The sequence below is a fragment of the Tupaia chinensis genome, unplaced genomic scaffold, assembly GCF_000334495.1.
Source record: "Tupaia chinensis unplaced genomic scaffold, TupChi_1.0 Scaffold000113_1, whole genome shotgun sequence".
NCBI classification, from domain to species: Eukaryota; Metazoa; Chordata; class Mammalia; order Scandentia; family Tupaiidae; genus Tupaia; species Tupaia belangeri.
The window spans coordinates 3,207,311-3,229,481 of NW_006159577.1; the positions used below are offsets into that span (position 1 = coordinate 3,207,311).

General features: G+C 43.4%; 1 long non-coding RNA gene across 2 annotated transcripts in view; it reads left to right on the top strand.

Annotated features, from left to right (window-relative positions):
- The window catches only part of LOC106734423 (uncharacterized), a 42,224-nt gene extending 22,834 nt beyond the window's left edge, over positions 1 to 19,390 (top strand). For both annotated transcript variants that reach the window (XR_001370040.2, XR_003548650.1), the window contains exon 3: positions 19,143 to 19,390. This is a non-coding gene — a long non-coding RNA (uncharacterized LOC106734423). The remainder of the gene's footprint in view (positions 1 to 19,142) is intronic.
- Positions 19,391 to 22,171: the final 2,781 nt, after the last annotated feature.

Consider the following 22,171-nt stretch of genomic DNA (forward strand, 5'->3'; position numbering starts at 1 on the left):
GCCCGGCGTGAGTTTAAGCCACCGGGTCCAGGACGTGAACCGCGGTTGACTACATGGGAGTCCAGCAACAGAACCATTATGCTAACTGCTGGTCCCAATATGAAGAAACTTTTAATGGCCTGCATTGAAGACTAGGCTCAGAAGCATATCCCTCTCAGCACCATGACAATCACAGCCAAAGCAAAACGTTTGTTTGCTATGTTGAAAGAAAAGTCTGGATCCTACTTTAATGTTGAATTTACTGCTATATCTGAGTGGTTTAAGTGATTCAGGAATCTTTGTTCATTAGGTTCAGCATGGTGGCATAGACTGTAGGAAGGGTGCCATTACATGATACTGGGACCATATGGGAGACCTGGATTCAGATCCTGGGTTGATCTGAACACTCTGGATGTGTCCACACATTCTTGTGGACCTGGTTGACTAAAAGGCTGGGGGAAGGATCACAGCATGATGAGACCCTGTCAAGGGTACCTGTATTTCTAAATAAGTGAACTTAAAGAATTAAGAAGTCCATCTATGGTTCCAAAGACTTGCCAAGGATGAGGAGGTTACAAAAATCAAGAAGGCTGTTGTTGCGATGGTAAACAACTCCAATCTGAGTGTAGATGAAGAAGACATTGGCCTAAAACAGCTGTTGTACTCCCACACTTTGATTCCTATGGATAAGCCAAAATCGTACATGTCAGGCTGTTTTTCTGAGCTGTTTGCTAGGTTCCAACCAATCACAGCAGCTAGGCTTCAGTCAATCACTGGCATCCCACCCTTTAAACCATGTTGATGCAGACAAACTTCAGAATGTAACCAATGATTTCTCTACCTCACTCCCTTGCTTACCTTTTTTGTATGACACTTTTCTGTTCTGCTGACTTAAACACCAACTTGACCACAAGGCTGACCAGAGTTGCCCAAAAGTTCGAGAACAACTGCCCGATTTAAATCATGTTAAGATTTGTTCTATTGGGACCAGCAGTTAGCGTAATGGCTATGTCACTGGACTCCCACGTAGTCGACCGCGATTCGAGTCCCGGACCTGGTGGCTTAAACTCATGCCGGGCACATGTGCATGTGTGCCAAAGATCCTGAGAGGAGAATGGAAGAGAAGGGATTGTGGTGTGGCCATCTCTCCTGGGGGGGGATTTCTCGCTTTCTGTTTCTCTGTCTCTCTCTGGCTGTCTGGCAAGCGCATGCGCCCTATAGCAAAAACCTCTCCAAAAAAAAAAAGTAAAAAAAAAGATTTGTTCTATTAAAACTCTATTCTATTAAATTGACTTGTTTATTTTCTTTTAACAGGAGCTTCCAAAAGTGGTTTCTGAGGGACCAGCAGTTGGCGTAAAGGCTATGTTGCTGGACTCCCACAGTCGACCACGGTTTGAGTCCCAGACCTGGTGGCTTAAACTCATGCCGGGCACATGTGCATGTGTGCCAAAGATCCTGAGAGGAGAATGGAGGAGAAGGGATTGTGGTGTGGCCATCTCTCCTGGGGGGTGATTTCTCGCTTTCTGTTTCTCTGTCTCTCTCTGGCTGTCTGGCAAGCGCATGCGCCCTATAGCAAAAACCTCTCCAAAAAAAAAAAAAAACCAAAAAAGTGGTTTCTGAGAAATTGACTGAGGAAAGGTTGTTGGAACTGGAATAGGAATGCATAGCTGAAGAAGAGGAGAAAGACAAGGAAGAGAAAACTTTTAAAAAGAATTATTATTCATTATATAATATGGAAGTGAGTGGTGAGTCTGCAAATGCTGCTATGAAGGCAGCTGAAGAATTTTTGGACACTTTTTGGATAAGCTGATTGTGGAAGAAAATTATTTGCCAGAGAAAACCTTCAGTTTGGGTGAAATCTCCCTATTCTGGAAATAGAAAACTAAAAGGACTTTCTTCTATAAGAGGACCATCAGTGCCAGGTCTCTAGGCTTTAAAGGACAGGGTAGCAGCCCTGTGTGGAGGCAATGTTGCAGGCCACACATTGAAACCCTTCGTGACGCAGCATAGTGAGGGCCTTCGAGCATTTCAATAAGCACACGCTGCCGGTGCACCTCAGGAGAAATAAGGATTCATTCATGACTCAGCTCTTCTCCCACGATGCCCTCCTGAATTGCTATGCCGCAAAAGGGAGAAGTACTATTTGGAGACTGGCATACTGTTCATGACTTTGCTTATTGTTGATAATGCTCCAGCACATATTCCTTTTACTGGTGATTTCCATTTCAGTATTAAAGTGGTGTTTCTCCCGCAACACTCCATTTGATCCAAACAAAGGAACAAGAACTTGTAGCAGCTTTTAAAACCTACAACCTGAAGGGTTGTAGTTGCCCGGGATATTGCTGCAACTGAGGAAGATACTGATGACATTCTGAAAGAATGACAACAGCCATGACCGCACTGAAAATCTTTCAAGGGCTTGGGGGCGATGTCACCAAACCCTGTATGAATGACATCTACAAGAAGACACTCAAGTTGTCCATCAATGTCTTCAGAGGACTTACCAAGGATAAGGAGATTACAAAAATCAACACAACTGTGATTTGGTTGGCAAACATCTCCATCCGGGGTGTGGATGAGATTGACATTGAGGAGCTTCCATAAGTAGTTCCTAAGGAATTGACTAAAGAGGGTTGTTGGAACTAGAATAGGAATGCATAACTAAAGAGAAGATAAGAGGAAAGGAAGAGAAAACTACAGGAAAATATTGGGTCACCAGGAAAATCATGTACATTTTTTTGCATAGAAAAGTATAGAAAAATATGTCATGATTTTCCCAATGACCCAATAAAACAAAGAACTACCCCCCCAAGAAAATTCACCTTGGATTGTTTACCAGACCTCAAAAAACCCCTTAAGATATTTAAAACATGGAAACACCAAAAAGTTTTCATTAATAGAGAGGAATGCTCATGGTACATTATCTTCTTATGAGCAAATCTGTGATAAAGAAAGAAAGGAATCATGCAAAACCACCATTTCTGAAAAGGATGACACCCCCTCAAGAACGGCCTGAGGCAGGTCCTTAGGGCAGTATTCCAGGAGAGGCCATTGTTATCACAGGAGGTGGCAGCTCCATGCATCTTACTGCCCCTGCAGACCTTCCAGTGGAACAAGATCTGAAGGTGGAAGACGGTAATACTGGTCATCCTGACCCTGTGGAGGTCTATGCTAACATGTGTGTTGGTGTCTTAGTTTTTAAACAAAAAAGACATTTCAACATAGAAAGTGTCTATAACATAAGGATATAAAGAAGGAAAATATTTTTGTATAACTGTACAGTGTGGTTGTGTTTTAAGCTAAGTGTCATTACAAAAATGTCAAAAAATTTTAAAAATGCTTGCTTAAAAATGTATAAAGTTTAAAAGTCACAATAAGGTAAAGCTAATTTATTAGTCTCAAAGAAAGAATTTAAAAATAAATGTAGTGTAGCCTAAATGAACAGTGCTTATAAAGTCTGCAATAGTGTACAGTAATGTCCTAGGCCTTCACACTCACTCATAGATTCACTGAGAGTGACTTTAAGTCCTGCAAGCTCCATTTATGGTAAATGCCTCTTTCGTATCTATTTTTAAGACAAGGACTTAGCATGTTGTAATCTTTCTGCCTTGGCCTCCCAGCAAAGACTACAAGTATGTGCCACCATTCCTGGCTCTTTTTTAGACAGGGTCTCACTATGTAACTTGGGCCAGTCTTGAGCTTGTGATCCTTCTGTCTAAGGTTCCCTGAGTCTCTGGGATTACAGGTGTGTGACATCCTGGCTGACCTTTAGTATGGTTGACAATTGAACCTGATTTGGTCCCAGCCTGTGGAGGACAGTGTCATGTGCAACTACAGCTGGGCAGAGGTATATAATGGTTTTATATCTTATACTTTATTTTTACTGTACCTTTTCCATGTTCAGATACACAAATACTCACCTATGCTATTTAGTACAGTAATATACTGTACAAGTTTGTAGCCTAAGAGAGACAAACTATATAATCTTATAATCTATATATATAGTAGGTTTTGCCACCTAAATTTGTGTAAGTACACTCTGTGATGTTCACACAATAATGGTGTTGTCTAAGGAGGCATTTCTCAGAACACGTCCCTGTTTTTTTAGTGATTTTTGACTGTATTTGGACATATGGAATATGGGTGTTCATTTGTACACTTGCCCAGGCCCCCTGAAGGTCCTATATATGTGGTAGGGTACTCCTATTATAAAATTGCAAATTAAAGGGTAGTGGGGACTATTCAAAGAGAGTTTTCATTTGACCCTTGAAGATGGCAAGATTTTAAGGTACAATAAAATTCCAAAACCTGTCCTACACAGGTTTGGTTGACTGACTACAATGTGTACCTTGAAAACCAGAAGGAAGTGACACTTGTTTAAATGTGGCAGATTGAACATGTGAATTTACCTTGACTCCTACCCCAAAGTCTGCCAAAAAGACAGTAAAGAGATGAAAAGGAATATAAACTCTTAGGGCAAAGAGAACATAAATGAGATAATAACAGGATGTTTTGGAGAGCTAAGAAGTGAGTGAATGAGTTCAGTTCATTCAGTTGCTACAACAAAATACCTGAGACTGGGTATAATTTATAAACATTGCTCACAACTGTAGAAGCTGGCAGGTTCACGGTCAAGTCTCTGGCAGATCCAGTGTTTGGTAAGGACCGATCTCTTATAGATGGCACAAACTCCCTCTGGCTTCATTTATAGGAACACTAATCTCATTCATGAAGGTGGAGCCCTCATAACCTAGTCATCTCCTAAAGGTCCCACCTATTAATACTATCACATTGGGTATTAGATTCCCAACATATGAACCTTTGGGGGACATATGTATTCAAACTATGGTAATGAGGGCAAATGACTGACAATAAGAGAAAGCTGGCAGGACTCCCAGTATGGAAGTCAGTGGGGTTGAAAGCAGGTGGACTGTGACATTCAGACTCAAAGTCTGTGGAAGACATAGGTAGACCTCAAGATGCTCTGCTCCCTTCTGAAGAATGGGCACCTGGCTTCTCTACAATCCAGCAGAAGTTCCACTCTTCTTAGTCGTCAAAAGACTAAGCAGAAGGGGAACCGGCAGTTAGTGTAATGGCTATGTTGCTGGATTCCCACGTAGTCGACCGTGGTTCGCGTCCTGGACCCGGTAGCTTAAAACTCACACTGGGTGCGTGTGCATACGTGCCCAAGATCCCGAGAGGAGAATGGAGGGGAAGGGATTGCGGTGTGACAATCCCCTCTGGGGGGTTGATTGCTAGCTTTCTGTCTCTCTGTCTCTCTCTGTCTGTCTGGCGAGTGCACACACCCTGTAGCGAAAACCTCTCCAAAAAAAAAAAAAAAAAGACTAAGCAGAAGGATGTTGACCTCAGGGACCTGGGCACAGCTGAGAGAGGAGGGACACACTGGAATGTAGGCTCTTCATGCAAGGAGACATCAACTCCTTCTCTGCTCTGTCTCCAAAATGTGTAAATCTCATAGGCAGGAGTGTGGAGATTGCCTCTGAGAGGAGAGTTATCAGCCTCGGGAACTATTCTGCTGCCAACTATTCTATGGGTCTCTGGAGATATGGTCTTGCCCCAGAGTCCCACTGGACAGTAAGCAACATTTTGGTGCATCCTTCTTAACTGTGAGCTACAGCCAAAGCCCTTCTGACATTTGATGAGAATGAAAGGTAGAAACTAAGTCTGCAATAAACCAAGGAAGAAAGGCTCACAGAGGGAACAAAACAATACAGAGAGCAAAGAAAACTTAGAACAAACTGTAAGTGATATTCTTAGAGCGGTTTTGACATAAAACCAGTTTGCTTAAATAAAGGAAACTTACAGATAAGAAAGAGAATGATTGGAAATTGCAAATATGATAACAAGTTTTTAAAAAGTCAATGGAACATTCCAAAGGAAGTAGAAAAACGGGTACATAAGGAGCAAAAAAGAGATCTAATTTTCTTAGAAGAAATTAGAAAGTCTAATGTCTATAGAATAAGAAGCTGTAAAAAGAAAGCAAAGAAAATGGGCAGATGAGCATTTCAAAGAAATAACCCTTAAATTCAACTGTTCATGTGATATTGTCATCTAAATGAAAAATAAGCATGTCAGGTTAGCGGCCAGAACAGCACTCCTAACACGTCCCTGCCTCCCACAGTCCTTGTGAGTCCCTCCTCCTCACACTTGTGCCTCCCCTGGTATCCTAACACAGGAGGCCCTGGGAGAGGAGCTGGGGGAGGAGGCAGTAGCTGGCTTGCTGCTTTGTTGTCTATGAGGATAAGGAAAACTGCTGGAATCAAGCTGGATGAAAGAGGAGAAACAGATCTCATGGTCAGTGGAATGAGGTCTTTGTTGATAGTCACACCCTTCCTTGAGGGCTGGCCTTGGAGGGGAGTTACAGCTCCAAGCACAAGAAGACTTGATTAGATGACTTTATGCCTTTGACTCCTGCCTACATTCATTTTCCATCAGACAGCTGAGCTCATTCAAGCTAAGTGATAAACAGAAGATGAAAAAAATAAAAAAAAAGAAAAACAGCATAAAACATATGCATAGACATAGAGAGGAAAAAGAAACCAAGGCAGAAAGGAAGCCATGCACATAAATCAGATGGAAAACATACTTTGAAAGAGGGATTGCTCAAAGAAGGAAAAGAAAAGATCAGATGAGTTCCCCATGATCCAAAAGAAACTACAATGGGACCAAAAAACTGAGTTCAGTCATGCTCTAAGTTTCAAGGCAGTTTCTATGAAAACAGAGAGATGAAAGGCAAGTTGACAGAACTTAAGAAAGAGTAGAAAAGAAAAATAAAACAATACAGAGTTGGAAATCTCATTCCAAGCAATAAAACCCTGAAAACACAAGTTTGACAAAATCACACAAAACAAAGATGCAAAACTGGTTGCAAAGAAAATAATGTAAGTGGAAGACAAAGGGTAACTGACGTTTCCAAAGAATAGAAAACGCATTCAAAGAAATATAAGAACTCATAAACTTTCAGAAGAATCTTCAACGTAATACACTGAATCCTAGAAAGAAAAAAAAAATGTGTAGACCAATCAATGCAGAAACATAGCTGTGTTTAACTACTGAACATGATGACAAAGGCAGAAGCCTATAAACAACCCAGCCAAATGACACCAAACAAAACACAAAAGTCCCCACCACATTTATTGCCTGAGGATGGTAGCCAAAGTCTCTAGTTTGAGGGAAGGAGAAATGTGACTCAGTGATTAGGGAGGGCAGTTTCCTTTTTCTTTTTTTGGATTTGTGTGTGTGTATATGAACATGTGCATGCACATGTGTGCACACGTGCGAGAACAAGAGAAAGAGTTCACCACATGGGCGGATGGCTATGCTGCAATCCCTTCTCCTCCATTTTCCTGTCAGAATTTTGAACACACATGCACACATGCCTGGGACTTGAACTACCAAGTCAACCATATGAGATCTATCCACCTTAACCACCATACCACCTGGCTGATACCAGACAGTTCCTTTTTGACAGAACCCTGAGAAATCAAACTATAGACTCAGAAACAAGGCACCAGGCTAAAAAGGCCTGGGTGAGCACAGACTCCATTCTATTCTAGACATAAGACTCAACAACTCTCAGAATTATGTTAAAGAACAGAGGGAATTATAAATGTCAGTAACCAACTTGGAAGGGAAAAGTGGGGAAGGTGGCATTTCCCTCATCTTTCATAGCAAGAAATCAAACCTGAGACCTGCAGTCATACCAAATGTAATAGCCTTACATTCTTAAGGTTTTTCTTTTTTAAAATTTTTATTTAATGAGAGCGAGTGGGAAAGGAAGAGAGAAAGAGAAGGGAAAAGAGAGAGGCAGAGATTGATATTTTGACAGGGCCTCTCATGTCATCATCTCTGACCCAGGGCCTTCCATGAAGCTTCCAGCTTCCCATGCAGTGGTGCTGTCTGTGCATCTCTGTGGCTGAACTGACTTCTTATTTTTTATACTCTCCCCCCACCTCCTTAATTTTGAAGGAATCTTTTTCTCTTCTGCTGCTTGGATTTGTTTTTAATGAACCCGAATTGTTGCTTTTTTCTTTTCTTTTTTTTTAAACAGCAACAAAAAAAGTCATTATTCTTAAAGCATTTCTTTTTTAGTTTTCTCCTTTCCATCTGGTTTGCGTCATTAAAAAAGAGAGAGAAAACAAGGAATTTCCATGCCTTTGAAAGGTGTCTCACCTAATTCAACAACTGCGGGGCCAGAAACTAGCTGAGGACTATAGACCAGAGTTCATGAAGGGCAGGTGGGGGGGCCTCCCTGCTTATTGCTGAGAGAACCTCTGTGGGCACCCAACTCTTACAGAAAGGGTTGATGGCGGGGCCATGTGCTTGGAACAACAACTTGCTTTGTAGGACTGCCTTTGGCTTCTGGGAGGGTCTCAGCATTGGAGGCCACCCACGGAGTTGATGGCTCACATAGGATCATGGGGGAAAACCAAAGGTGGTGATTATTCAGTGCCCCAATGCGGGGAGGCTGCTGGTGACCACCTGTCCCTCCTTCCTCATTTCCACCTCAGTGGGACAGGTGTGTGGGTTGGGGGTGATTGTCTCAAAGCAGCAACTTGCCAGCTTCCCTTCAATCTCAGTCCGTGACCTCTTTAAAATGGGCTTGAGTAGAAAGAAACTGGACAAACGAGAGACTGATGGGTACCATCTACTCATTCATTCATCGATGCACTAAGTGACTCCTGGGTGTAGGCCTGTGTCTCTGGGGACACAGGAGTGGGTTTGACACTCTCAGGCCTTAATGGCACCTCTGCTTGGTATAAGAAGACCAATGGGAAAACCTTCACATAAGACTCTGTGCCCATGGGAACTGGGTAAGTGGTGACTGAGGAAAGGGATACCTTCCTGGAGAGATAGCTCTTCTGCTTGGCCTCAGAGAATGAGGTAGAGTAGACTATGAGGATCTCTTCCTGGCTCTTTTCTGGAAAAAACTCACTTGTCCTTAGGGGTGTCACCCAGTAGCCTTATGTTGCCCTGCCTCTAGGACAATGCTGATTGGTCCAGGGCAAAGGACACGAACTCATTCTGGCCAATCAGAATGAAATAGCATCAGCCTACTTGGTTCAGAATCCTAGTCCTTTACTGACTGGCTGAGTGAGCTGGGGCAAGGCAGAACATGCTCTGTACCTCAGTTTCCCATTTGTGAGATGGAGCCAAGTTCACCTACTCCTTTGGGTTGTGGGAGAATCAGATGAGATGATACATAGTGCCTGATAGATAATGACACAGATGCACTGAAGGAACATAGGCTTCCTGGGTCCCCAAGAGCACACTTGGTCCTGGTTCTGGCTCTTCCAGGAGCTGGACATTACTCTTGCTCTTGGAGTTTGTAGTCGAATTGTGATAAATTCCTCTTTTGGCTGGTTTGGTGGTGATGGTGATGGTGGGGTTCTCTTACTTGGAGCAGCAACTCACAGTGCCCTGATTAATTCCATAGGGAGACAGTGATGTGCAGAGTGGGGAATGTCTTCTATGGCCTGATAGGCAGGAACAAAGCAGACTCATTTTCATGCCATTTACCTGGAGCACTGGAAGAGGCAGGTATGGACAGGCAGGGGGCCAGTGGGGTCAGGCTGTGGGCATCTGGGGGCAGAATATGCTGAGTGTGAGGCCTGGCACATAGTAGGGACTTATCTTAGTCTGCTGTTGTATTGCTAAAAAAAAATACCTGAGACTGGGTAAGTTTATAAAGAAATGCGGATTTACTCAGCTTATGGTTTGTAAGTCCAAGGCCCAGGGTCTAATTTATGATGAGACTACGGCATGGTAGAAGGCAGCTATTCTCTTACTCTGGTCTGTATCCACACGGGCTCTGCCTGCCTCATTTCCTCCCTTATTAATGCACCAGACTCAACCATGGGGGCTGTACTCGAACGCCTTTATCACACTCAAAGGCCTTACTCTGGGATGCCATGAAAAGTTTTCACTTAACACCTTTACAATATAATTGATTCCCAATGCATGAGTTTCTGGGGGATGTCCAAATTCAAAAACATGAACCTTTAGGGTACAAAACTTTGTCCAAACTATAACAGTGCTCAGTAAGAATTACTCCATCTCCCTGCTGTCTGGCCTTAATAAGCCATCCTGATCTCCCCAACATCAATCTTCTCTATCAGAAGGGGTGTTGAACCAGATGATCTTAAAGCCTCTTCTAGCCCAAGATACCACGTCTTCCAGGGTGATATACTTAATTCAGAAGATTTCACAATATAGCACATTTCAAATCCCTCAGAGGCATCATCTCACTGCATTCTGATAGTCAGGTTTCCACTGTTTCTCATTCTGAGATGAGAACATTGAAGCAATTGGGAGGTGAATTCACCTGTCTTGCACTAAGTGTTAGGGGAGACACTTAGACCAGTGATTTCTAATTCTAAATCTACTGCATTTAATCAATATACTCATCTGGTTATTTGTGACATGTTTAAATAGTGATCATTTTTTCCCCCCTCCAACTGATGAGTGGAACCAAATGCCAAAGGGCAGCACCAGTCAATTCTTGCAGGAAGGAATGGGGCAGGGAGGAAAGAAGCACGTGATAAAGACTATGACCCAAAAGAGACCTGGTAGCATATCGCTCCTTAATTGAGAAAGTGTTTGGAAAATGCTCCCCTTTCTGCATACTAAAGGGCTGTAGAAACTGGCTGATTTTAAGGGACGGTGAGCTAATGCATATGTATTCATACACTGGTGCATAAGCCTGAGTTATGTCTGCCTTTTTATTTGTTTTCTCTGGATATGTCTGCATTTAATATATATATAACAAAATGCCTCCATTATGGTCTGTTTCTCATTTGGAAAAAAATTTAAAAAGCCCGGGATTTAGAAACCCACTATCGAATGAAAAGCTTTTAACTTAGCAATGTCATTAAGAAAATAAAAAGAGCTTGATTTCTTCAAGCATGAAGTTGTCGCAACTGTCCTGGCTGTTCCTTTCTGTGTGCAGCCCCCTACCCCCATCCTCTCCTCACCCCAATTTGTTGTCTCCCACCCCACAGAGACTTCCTGGCTTGAACTCTCAAGTGAGTATTTGCTGTGTGGGCACAGAAGGAAAGAGTTCTTCCTTTAGAAAAATCCAATGATCTGACCTTTTATATTGAAGGCCCATCTGGAGAATTTTAATCATTCTAGCAGAATGAAAAATTCTGGCTGCTCTTGGTTGATCTTTATGACTGTGCATTTCATCTCCATGAGTATACAGTTTTATTATCTTTTGAAGGTAAACAAGGAAGCTCTCTCTAAAATGTTCACTGCCATTGACTATGGGTCAAGCGCTCTCTGGTTTTAGGAGAGGATATTGTGTTTGCAGCTCAGTGGAGTTTTGCATTTGCCTTTAAGAGGATTAAATGGCACCATTACTCTTGGTTCTTTTGGCCTCCATAGTATTGCTTTATATTAAAACGATCTCGCTGAGTCAAACTCTATGCCTGTCTCATTTCCTACGGATCCCTGATGTTGAGTGCACTGGGCTTGCCCATATTAATCTACTCAAGGGCACTTACACCAGGCTGTGTGTCTTGTTAGCCTTGAGATGAGCAGGAAATGCTGGCCATATCCCAGAAAAGGCCTGGCCGAGATGACAGGTATGGCTGTAAGCAAGGAGGGAGAAGGGGACAATGACTATTTTCAACAATATTCTGCCATTTTCCATGCTGGCCCTGACTTTTAGGTCTGTCTCAGGACCTGAGACCTGACCTCGGTTTCCCTCTGGTTTCCCCCACCATTCCTCTCATGGCTCTGGCTGAGGTGGGACCATCAGTGCCTCTGCTCTGCTCCAATTCCTTCCACCATGGCCAGTTTACCTCATATATCCTGAGACATGATCATTTGCAGGAAGTTCACAGGCCAGTCACGGTGGATATTCATGAAACAACGGCAATGCAGGTGCTGGTGGAGCATAGCGAACAGGGTAGGGGACAGAGGCAGCCTTCTAGAGGATGTGGTGTTGCCCTGAGCTTTGAAGGGTGAATGGGAAATATCTGGTTGAACAAGGGAGAAGGGAAGAGTTTCAGGCAAAAGAAACATAGATGCACAAATTGGGGATTTTAAATGGTTGGAGAGAAAGTGTTCTGTCAAAGATGATACCATTGAGGTCAGAGAGATTGGGAAACCCGAAGACCTCAAAGGTCTCCCCATGCCACATTTGAGGTCTCAGGGTATAGATGTTTGGGTTGTGTACTGCACCTTTCCAGGAATACCTCTAAATCTGTATGGTATACAATCTGAGTAGCTGAACAGGATGACTCTGCTCCATTAAGAAAAATGAGCTCTACCCTAAGGACAGCGGGAAGGGTTTAAAGCAGGAGAATGATATGATTATATTATACATGTGAGTTAAAAGGATCATGGTGGCTGTGCAGAGTAGACTGGAAGACAAAAGAGAGGAGGCAGGGAAAGCAGTTAGGAGGAAGCCGTAGAAAACTAGGTGAGCCATGGCAAAGGCGGCTCAAAGGCAGTGCTGGGGAGAAAGGAGGGGAAGGCATGCCATATGGGGGTGGGTGGATTCTGCAGGTTTGGGGCCCTACAGCAACAGTGACAGTAAAGGGAATGAAGAGAACGCCCAAGCCAGTGTAATAAACACCTTCAATGAGTAACAACGGGACTTATAAAATTAGCTTCCGTTTGTCATTGCTTATGCAACTTTCCAGGATTTTTCTCCTCCACAGCTTCAAGGATGCTTCACCATTATTTTGCTCGATGCTGATAAGGTGTATACTTCGAGGCATTTCTTTGTTTCTGTAGCTCTTCCATGCTAATATTCAATGCCTCTTTTCTTTTCTGACTCAACAAAGCGTTCTTGATTCCTACCACCCACGTACTAACTTTGGTTCAGGAGAAGGAGAAAAACTTGGATACTGAAGAGGGAGAAAGGTTTGTGTTGTCAGTGTGCTGAGGGCCATGTCTACGTGTACTGTTCCCTAGTTTGTACAGGGCATTAGTGGGCTCAGCTCTGCCCAGGCACTGGAGAGTCGAGTTTGACAGAGCCTGATTCCTTAAACTTCCCACCTTCCCACTTCCTATGTTCAGTTCCTTACCTTCCACATGCTCAGGGGCAGGATTCACCTCCTTTTTCTCTTTTAAGGCTACCCCCCAAACAATCCAAAATATTTGGTCACCTACTGATGTTATTCTTTACATACTAGAGAGAGAAGAATCTGGAATCCCTGAGGGGGCAATTTGAGAGGTATGGGTGAAGAGAGGGAGAGAAGGCAAAGAGCAAGAAGAAGAGAAGACCCAATGAGATGTAGTGAAGATGAAAAAGCTTGAGGCGAAGAAACACAATTCCAGGGGTGGCGAGAGCACCACAATACCATTCAAACTGAAATACTTGTGGTAATGGCTCAACATAGGGCAGTTCACTTGCTCATAGAACAGTCCTAGAGGTTGACTTGCCTCTCCATAGTCACTCAGGGACCCAGGGGCCTCCCACCTGCTCTTCATCATTGTCTGTATCACTCAGCACGAAGGGAAAAGTAGAACATGTGGAAGGTTTTTACACATCAAGCCTGGAAATGGAACTTAAACTTTTTTAAAGCAAATTTATTGATATATATTTTATATATCATGGAGTTTGTCCTTTTCAGATGCATGAGCCAGTGATTTTTGATAATGCTCCCTAGTGGCACAGTCATCATTACCATAAATCAGTTTTAGGACATTTCATCCCCCCAACAAGGTCCTTTGCACCAATTTCCTGTTACTGTTTTATCCCCAGGCGGCCGCCGCTCTACCTGTCTCCGTAGATTTGCCCATTCTGTACATCCCATGTAAATAGAATCATATACTATGTAGTCTCTTGTATGTCTGGTTCCTTTCACTTAGTTTTTTTTTCTTTTGGAGAGGTTTTTGCTATAGGGTGCGTGCGCTCGCCAGACAGACAGAGAGAGACAGAGAGACAGAAAGCGAGAAATCACCCCCCAGGAGGGCTGGTCACACTGCAATCCCTTCTCCTCCATTCTCCGCTGGTATCTTGGTCACGCCCGGCTTGAGTTTTAAGCCACCGGGTCCGGGATGCGAACCACAGTCGACTACGTGGGAGTCCAGCGACATAGCCATTACGCTAACTGCTGGTCCCCTGGTTCCTTTCACTTAGTATAGTCTTTTCCAGCCTCATCCTGATATAGCACAGATCAGTAGGTTTTTTTTTTTTTTTTTGCCAAAGAATATTCTATTGTATGAGTAGACCATGGTACATTCACTTCGGCTCCTCTTCCTTTGACTGTATTGCAAGTCCCAGGATCAAACTCAGACTTGAGAGAAACTGGGAAATATAGTCTATATGCCCAGAGAAATGGAACCTATTACAATAAATAGGTAGTAATATCCCTGGCTTATCCTCCCTATCTCCAATTACCCCACCAAAATCTATGAATACACAAATGCCACACATAAGTGATGTTCTAGCCTATTTTATTTTTTTGATAAAAACAGAAAAATAAAACCCCAAAACAGAAATTGGGTCATTTCTAGAAATAGAAGCTTATTCAGTTCATGGTTCAGATGTCCAAGGTCTAGGGGCCACATATGATGGGTATTTCCATTGGTGGTGTCCTGAGGCTTTGCAGGGTGAGAGCCGAGCAGCTGGTTCTGTGCTCTGGTTTCATTCTCTCTTTACAAGACAACCAGAACTCAACCATGGGGATCCCACCCTAATGACTTTATTTACAACACTGTACAACACCATAATAAGATTAGGTTTTCATTCTTTGAATCCCATCTCAACCATGTGTTGCATGAACTGTTTTTTTTCAGAGAGATTTTTGCTATAGGGCTCATGTTTTTGCTGGAGAAACAGAGACAGAGAGACAGAAAGTAAGAAATCACCCCTCCTCTCTTGCCAGGCAGGGTGGCCACACTACAACCCCTTCTCCTCCATTCTCCTCTCAGGATTTTGGGCACCCACACACACATGCCTGGTGTGAGTTTTAAGTCTCTGAGACAGGGACTTGTGGGAGTCACAATGTAACCATTATGCCATCTGCTAATCCCAACACACAAACTTTTGAGAGACATTTAAAATCAAGCATTCTGCCTCTGGCCCCCTCTAATTCATGTACTTTTCTTATATAGAATCATCCACTAGACCAGGGTCGTAACTTGTTCCAATTCACAAATCTAAAGTCCAAAGTCTTCTTTGAGACTCAAGGCAAACTCCTTCAAGCTGTGAACCTACAAAATCAAAACAAATTACATACTCCCAAAATACAATGGCATAACAGGCACAGGGTAGAAATTTCCATTCCACAAGAAGAAAGAAACAACAGGTTCTAAGTAAGTCTAAAACCCAGGAGAACAGACATTCAGCCTTGAAACTCTATGTGTTGCATCCTGGACACATTGAGGGAGTTGGGTCCTCAAAGCATCAAGCAACCTTGCCCCCTTAGCTTTGCTAGAGTCAGTCTATTCTTCGGCTCTCTCCAGTTGGAATGTCATGCCAGATGCTGATTTCGGGCTGATGTTGCATGTGGTTATTTCCACAGTTCTGTGGTCTTCAGGGCGGTATTACCCCTGTGGGTCTATCAGGCTTTGCCCTGATGAGAACTCTGTGGCAGATATGATCCCACATTTCCTCTGGCTTTTGGCTAGGGGAAGCTCTCTGTTGTCTGAGACATCCTTTAAAATTCAGCTGGAGGCCTCTATGCTTCCACAGCTCTGAATTCTTAGAGCCTAAAGAATTGCCTCGACTTGCATGGCACTACTTGAATTGCAAGCCACTAGTCTATGGCTTGCTTGTTCCAGAGCAGAGGGTGCAGCAGCAGCTGTAATGGCAGGTAAAACTTCTCCTGGGACCAAAGAACATTTAAACTGGGCACAGGGAACAGAGTCCTCAGTAGCTCATGACAAGTCCTTCCTCGGCTGGTCCTCTGAAACCATTCTGGTGTGCTAGGTCTCTGCACTTGTGATGGGAAGGGGAGAAATACCTTCAAGGCTTTTCTCTCCTTTTCTTAATGATTATTACCTGGATCCTTTCTAGTCCTGCTAATCTCTTTAGGAGCTAATGTTAAGCTATGCCTTTAGTTTTCTGTTCCGGCAAATGCTCCTTCATTCTTTATCACATGGCCAAGCTGCAAAATTTCCACTCTGCTTCCCTTTTCATTATAAATTCTATCTTTAAGTTATCTTTTTGCTCTTTCATTTCACTGTATGCTGCTAAAAGCACCCACACAACTCTTTCTATATCTTGCTTTGAAATCTCATTTGCCAGATCTTTATTACTCTTAGATTCATCATTCCACAAAGCCTTAGGACATGGACATTTTGGAACCAAATTCTTAGCAATGGTGCAACATGGACTACCTTTTCTCTAATTTTCAGAAACATAGTACTTATTTTCCTCTGAACCCTCCTCAGAACAGCCTTAATTACTCATATTTCTATCAGAATTCTGGTCCCTGCCCTTTAACCAACCCTAAAATGTTCCAGTTTATTTCTAAACTACTCTTCTTCTGAGCCTTCACTAGAATCTAAGCTTCCTCTAGTCTACTCCAAACTGTTCTAACCTCTCTCCTTTACCCAGGACCAAAGATACTTCCATATTTCAGGTATGCTAGCAACACTCCACTTCTTCATACCAATTTTCTGTTCTAGTCTGTAAAATAGTTGCTAAAAACATAAAATACCAGAAAGTGGTGATTTCTATAAACAGGTTTATTTGGTTCGTCGTTTGGATGTCCAATGTCTGGGAACTATATCTAACTAGAACTTTCCCATTGGTGGGGTCCTGAGGTTTTGCAAGGTGAGAACAGAGCAGATAGCTGCGTTCCTAAATCTCTCTATTCTGTCTCATTCCCTTTACTTATAAACCCACCATTACTCAATCAATGACCTCGATTCTCATCTCTTCCCAAAGGTCCCACTTTACAACGACTTAATTGACTAAGCTTTCACTCTCTTAATCCCGTTACAACCAAGTCAACTCATAAACTTCTGGGGAACTTCTGGTTCAAAACCAGAGCAAGTGATATGTGTGTGTGTGTGTGTGTGTGTGTGTGTGTGTGTGTGTAGAAGCTAAAGGGTTCAGGTCTGAGTTGGCTTAATAAGCAATAATGAGTATGTGTGGGACGAAGTGGGAGAGAAACACAAAGCATAAATTGAGGATCAGAAGTAACATTGAGGATGTTACTTAATCCCTCCCTGCTCTCTCAGAACTTCTACAGACCACAGAAGAAGGGTCAGCATGGATCTTCTCCATGGCCTCAGAAGCAGGGAGACCCCATTGACCTGTGGGTTACAGTTAATAGAATTATTTAGAATGTTCTTTGAACAGCTCTTGAGAGGGATGTTCTGAGGGTTTCTAAAGCCATATCTTTTGTGCTTTCAGATTTTTACATTGGCAGCACATTGCTGACTCTTCTTAGCTGTTAATACATATGCATCACTATAGCTCAAAGCCTGGAAGCATGATTTTTAGAAAGAAAATATTACCTCTTCTTGCATTCTTGGAACAGTCATCAAAGGAGAAATGACCTCCAGAAAGCATGGTCTTTGTAGAAGAGGGAAAGAAATTGTGCTCCTGGGCCTTTCCTGAAGCTGATGCTGCTACCAGAGGTTCAGGGTGAAGAGTTATTAGAGCTGATGCTGCCCAGGGAGTTACTTAAGGACACATTTTGCCTGGACTCTCTTTGATTCTCAGCAATGTTTTTTACTTAGCATTTTAATCATTTGGGAGAAAGGAGGGGGTGAGCATTCAAGGCCAGAGAATTCCATCCCTTTGAATAACAGGCTGAGCTGACCATGTCGACCTGTAGCTGGCTGGAAATCTGGGACAGCTGAGGGCCACACCTGTTCTGTGGAGCACACACTCCCCCTTCAGGATGCCTGAGAGCTGCTGAATATCCTAATGGAGGGGAAAAGTGCTATTGCTTCTTCCCTTTGGGAACAGATGGATGGAAATTCAGCCAGGAGTCTGTCTGCTGTCCAGAGGGAGGTGAGGTTTATTACAAATTCCACAATAATGCTGTGGAGCCACCCTCATATTTACTCTGCCCCATCCAGAAATTCTTGTCCAACAGCAAAACATCTATTTGTGGAAAGTCAAGAGGAAAAGAGTATAGAAGAAGCATTTTGTTGAAACTTTATAGTCAATTCTTAGAAATGCAACTTTGTTTTCTTGGGTCCTGAAAAATGGCAAGATTGAATGGTAGGATTTCATCTGGGGTTTAGAGCCTTCGCCCCTCTTTTTAAAAGAATTATTTATTTTACTTTATTTGTTATTATTATAGTTATTGTTATTTTTAAAATTTGACCAGTGAGAGAGAAAAAGAAAGTGAGAAAGCAAGCTGCCAAGTCCAGGACTCAAACAATGGTTGGCCATGTGAGAGTCTAGCACCCCAACCACTGCACCATCTGCCAGAGCCCCTTATCTTAAGGACCCAGAGAGAGGAGAATGAGTTTGTGTCAGATCCTTCTTGGGTTTCTTGACTTATCCAGATTGGTCAGATATTGCCCAGTGATTCGAAAGCTTTGATCAGACCTGCTCTGTACCAGGTGGCATTTTCAGCATGTTTTACATGTGCTCAGATAGTCCCCACAGCTCTCCAGGTTATTCTTTTAGGAACCAAAGACGTTGAATGAAGCCACTCTCAGGAGGTCACACAGTGGGCAAGGGAGGAGGGAGTTGGAATTCAAACCCAGGTTAGCTTCACCCCTAAGCCTGACCCTTTGCATAATATCATGGACAAAGATTTCTTGGCATTTTAACCTTGTGGGGCTGGCGCACCCTGTCCCAAGCTATGAAGCATTGCAGGATGGCCCCAGGCAGAGGAGCAGCAGATGACCACAACTGTGGGTTTCCTAATTACAATGTCACAGAGGACTTGCCCCAGCCCCAGCTCTGGATACAGAAGTACCTTTTAAGAAACACCCATTGCATAGACCCTCCTTCAACTCTGCAGGGCAGAGTTCCCATCTGGGAAGAAAACAAGGAGGGTGGAATCTCTCCAGGCTTGAGGCAGGCCATGCTTGTCTGGGCAGGTGGATTCATCATCCTGGACTGCCCCACCATGGCCTCAGCCCTGGTTGTCTGCCCACCAGGGCTGTCAGCAATGTCTCGGCAGCCTAGCTCCAGCCAGTTCGCATACATGTGGCCCAACCGTACAGCCAGTGGTAATGCTTTTATGACCTTGTTTGTTATTTTTCAGACCTAACCTCATCACTCTGCACTTCAGGGGCCTGACATGCAGCTCTCTGCAGGCACCAAGGGGGTGTTGGCCTTCCTGCAGCCTGCTGGCCACCTGAAGATTTGCTTCCTGCTCATCACCCACATCCTGCACAGCTGGCAAATCTCCTCCACAATGTTACTCTAACTCCAGAGATTCCCCAAAGGTTTTGAATTCTACTATTATTATTGTTGTTGCTGCTGTTGATGAGAACATACACTTTTTAGCTTCCCCAAAACTAGTATATTCAAATACTTTGTGTCGTCACCCTTGTTAAAAGGATAATTTTAAAAGGTAAAATCATGACTGTCATAAAATATGAAATGAACACATGTCAGTTTTTTTTTTTTTAACTCATCATTTAATGAGGAAACCAATAGTATGGTACAAGCAGTTCCAAGGATAATTCAAAGAACACACATATACGGGCAAGCAATGCTGAAATGAATTTAAAAATAGATGCAAAGTTGGTCAATATCCACAGGGCAATAAGCAACTGCATTCCATGGGACAGACTCTTTTAGACTTCTATGGATGAGAATCATTTGCTTAACCTAAGTTTTCTACAACTTGCACAATTGTCACTTTACTCAAAGATAATGAAAGGTACAGGTCCCTGGAAAATCTGTAGCCCTGGAACTGTGTATTAGACAGGATGGACACTTGGCTCTAATCCTATTCACCTTCTTCAGGTTTTTACCCAATTTCTCCTGACATGCACATAAAGATCTAAGCACATTTGCATTTGTGAGCCATCATGTCTACCAATTCCAGGTTTATATATTTTTGCTGCTTTTATTCTCATCTTAGATGAGGCTCAAAGAGTGTAGGTGGCCTGCCTGAGGTAAGAGAAATAACAAGTTTTCTGACCCAAGACTGATTTTTGAGCTCTTTCCTAAAGTACCCGAGACAAAGGAAGGGAAAGGACCTGCAGGCTCCACAGGGCAGCAGCCTGTGGCAGGTCTGAGGGTCTTAGGTTTCAGCACATGTGAATTTTACATGTGATCCCCTCATGGATCTGAGGTCAAAGACAAAAACCAATGTTTTTAAATTACTCAGTTATAGGTCAAACCATGTCCCTAAAACCGATGTGTTGAGATCCTAAGCCCCAGTACTTCAGAAAGTGACCTTATGTCACATAGGGTTGTTGCAGCTGTGATTGGTTAAATTTAGAGAGGTCATGCTGAAATAGGGTAGGCCCTTGATCCACTGTGCTTATTGTTCTTACAAGAAAACACCCAGAGACAGACACATGAAGGGAGCTGGCTCATGACAACAGAGGCAGAGATCAAAGGGCCACTATTGCTAGGCAAAGAACACCAGGAAAGCCAGCAACTTCTAGCTTCTGGCAGAACAAGGAAGGATTCCCCACTTAGAGACTTCAGAGGGAGCATGGTCCCATTAACACCTTCATTTTGGACTTTGAGACTCCAGAATTGTGAGACAATACATATCCGTTGGTTGAAGCCACTCTTTTGTGATGTTACAACAGCACCAGGAAATAAATATAATCACCATGAAGACAACCGGTGCTCCAGGAAGAAGTATCAGGCTTGTCCTGTTGGCTTCCAGGACCACACCACTATTGGGCCCACCAAATCTATGAACCTAGAAAGGCACGAGCTCCTTTTGTTCCTCCTCCTAAAATTTAGTGTTGGCTGTAAGTTCTGGAAGTTGAAAGAGATAAGCTGTTGGTATAGACTGGGGAACTATAAAAAGCTCATGGAAAAATGGCATGAAAGCATGAGTTTATTTTGGTACCAAAAATGTAAAACCCATGCACAGTTTTTCATAATATGCATTTCCACAAAATTTGTAAAGACCCCTCCTATGGATGTCTACTAGGTGGATGTCATATCGTCAATAACTTGGAAATGAGGGATACAAGCTTGCTGGTTGAGAGCTATGGTCAAAACCAACATGTAGAGTATGCCAGCATCAGAAAGTGATGGGTGATTCCCAGGTATGGACACCTCCTCACCAGGCGGATTCCTGGGTAGATTCAGAGAATCTTTGCATACCTCAGAACAAGGGCTTATCAATCATGGAATAGGTAAAAGAAGAGGCACAGAAGAAAGTTGGGCACCCCTGTCCAGAGAAGAAGGGATGTCAGGCTCTGGATTCTGCATCTTTCTTGTCCTAAGAACAGGGGCTAAGGCCTCTTCTGGGTGAGCTGGGTGTAGCAGGGAGAATTTGTGATGCTGACACTCAGAGCTGCAGGTAGCTTTACAGCCAGGACATGTAGAAGGTTCTGACTCTGGGGCTGAGGCTTCTTGGTGGTGAGATGAGGCCATCAAACCTGACGTTCTTGGCCTCCTCATTTTAATCCCGCAAACTCCGAGTCCCACAGCTGTGCCCAGCTACCTCTGCCTGAAAAGCATGTGCCAACCCTGAAACTCCCCGATCTCCCAGTGCTTCTCATGGAGAACCAGTCACATGACACCTGGACACCGCCTGGCTTCCAGGTGGCTCTGCTCAGGCATACTCAGAGCATGTCCATACTCCAGGAATTCCCATGGCACATTGATGCACTGGACTGCTGTGTTTTCCTATATCTCATTTGTGTGCCAGCTAGCATGAGTTTGCCTGTTGGGGCCTGGCAAAATCATATCCTTAGACATGCTCTCTATGCCACCCCCAGGTGCTCAGAGGTATCCTTTGCTGACATCTGTGCCAGGCACTGTGGGGAGCATGTTACACAGTCTCATCATAATCCCAATAATTCTGTATGAGAGAGAATGCCTTTCTCTCTCCTCATGGTAAGTTTTTAAATTATTTTTTGTTGTTGTTGCCAGAGGGTATGTACACTCACCAGAAAGAGACAGAGAGAGAAGGAAGAAAGTGTCTGCAATGGGATATGTTCACAATATAATCCCTTCTCCATTTCTCCATCCTGTTGGGGATTTGGGCATGCACATACATGTGCCCAGGCTGAGACACACTATGTGGCTGGCCATGTGGTATCTGGCTCCCTTAACCACCAGGCAACAGAGTGGACCTCTATCCCCATT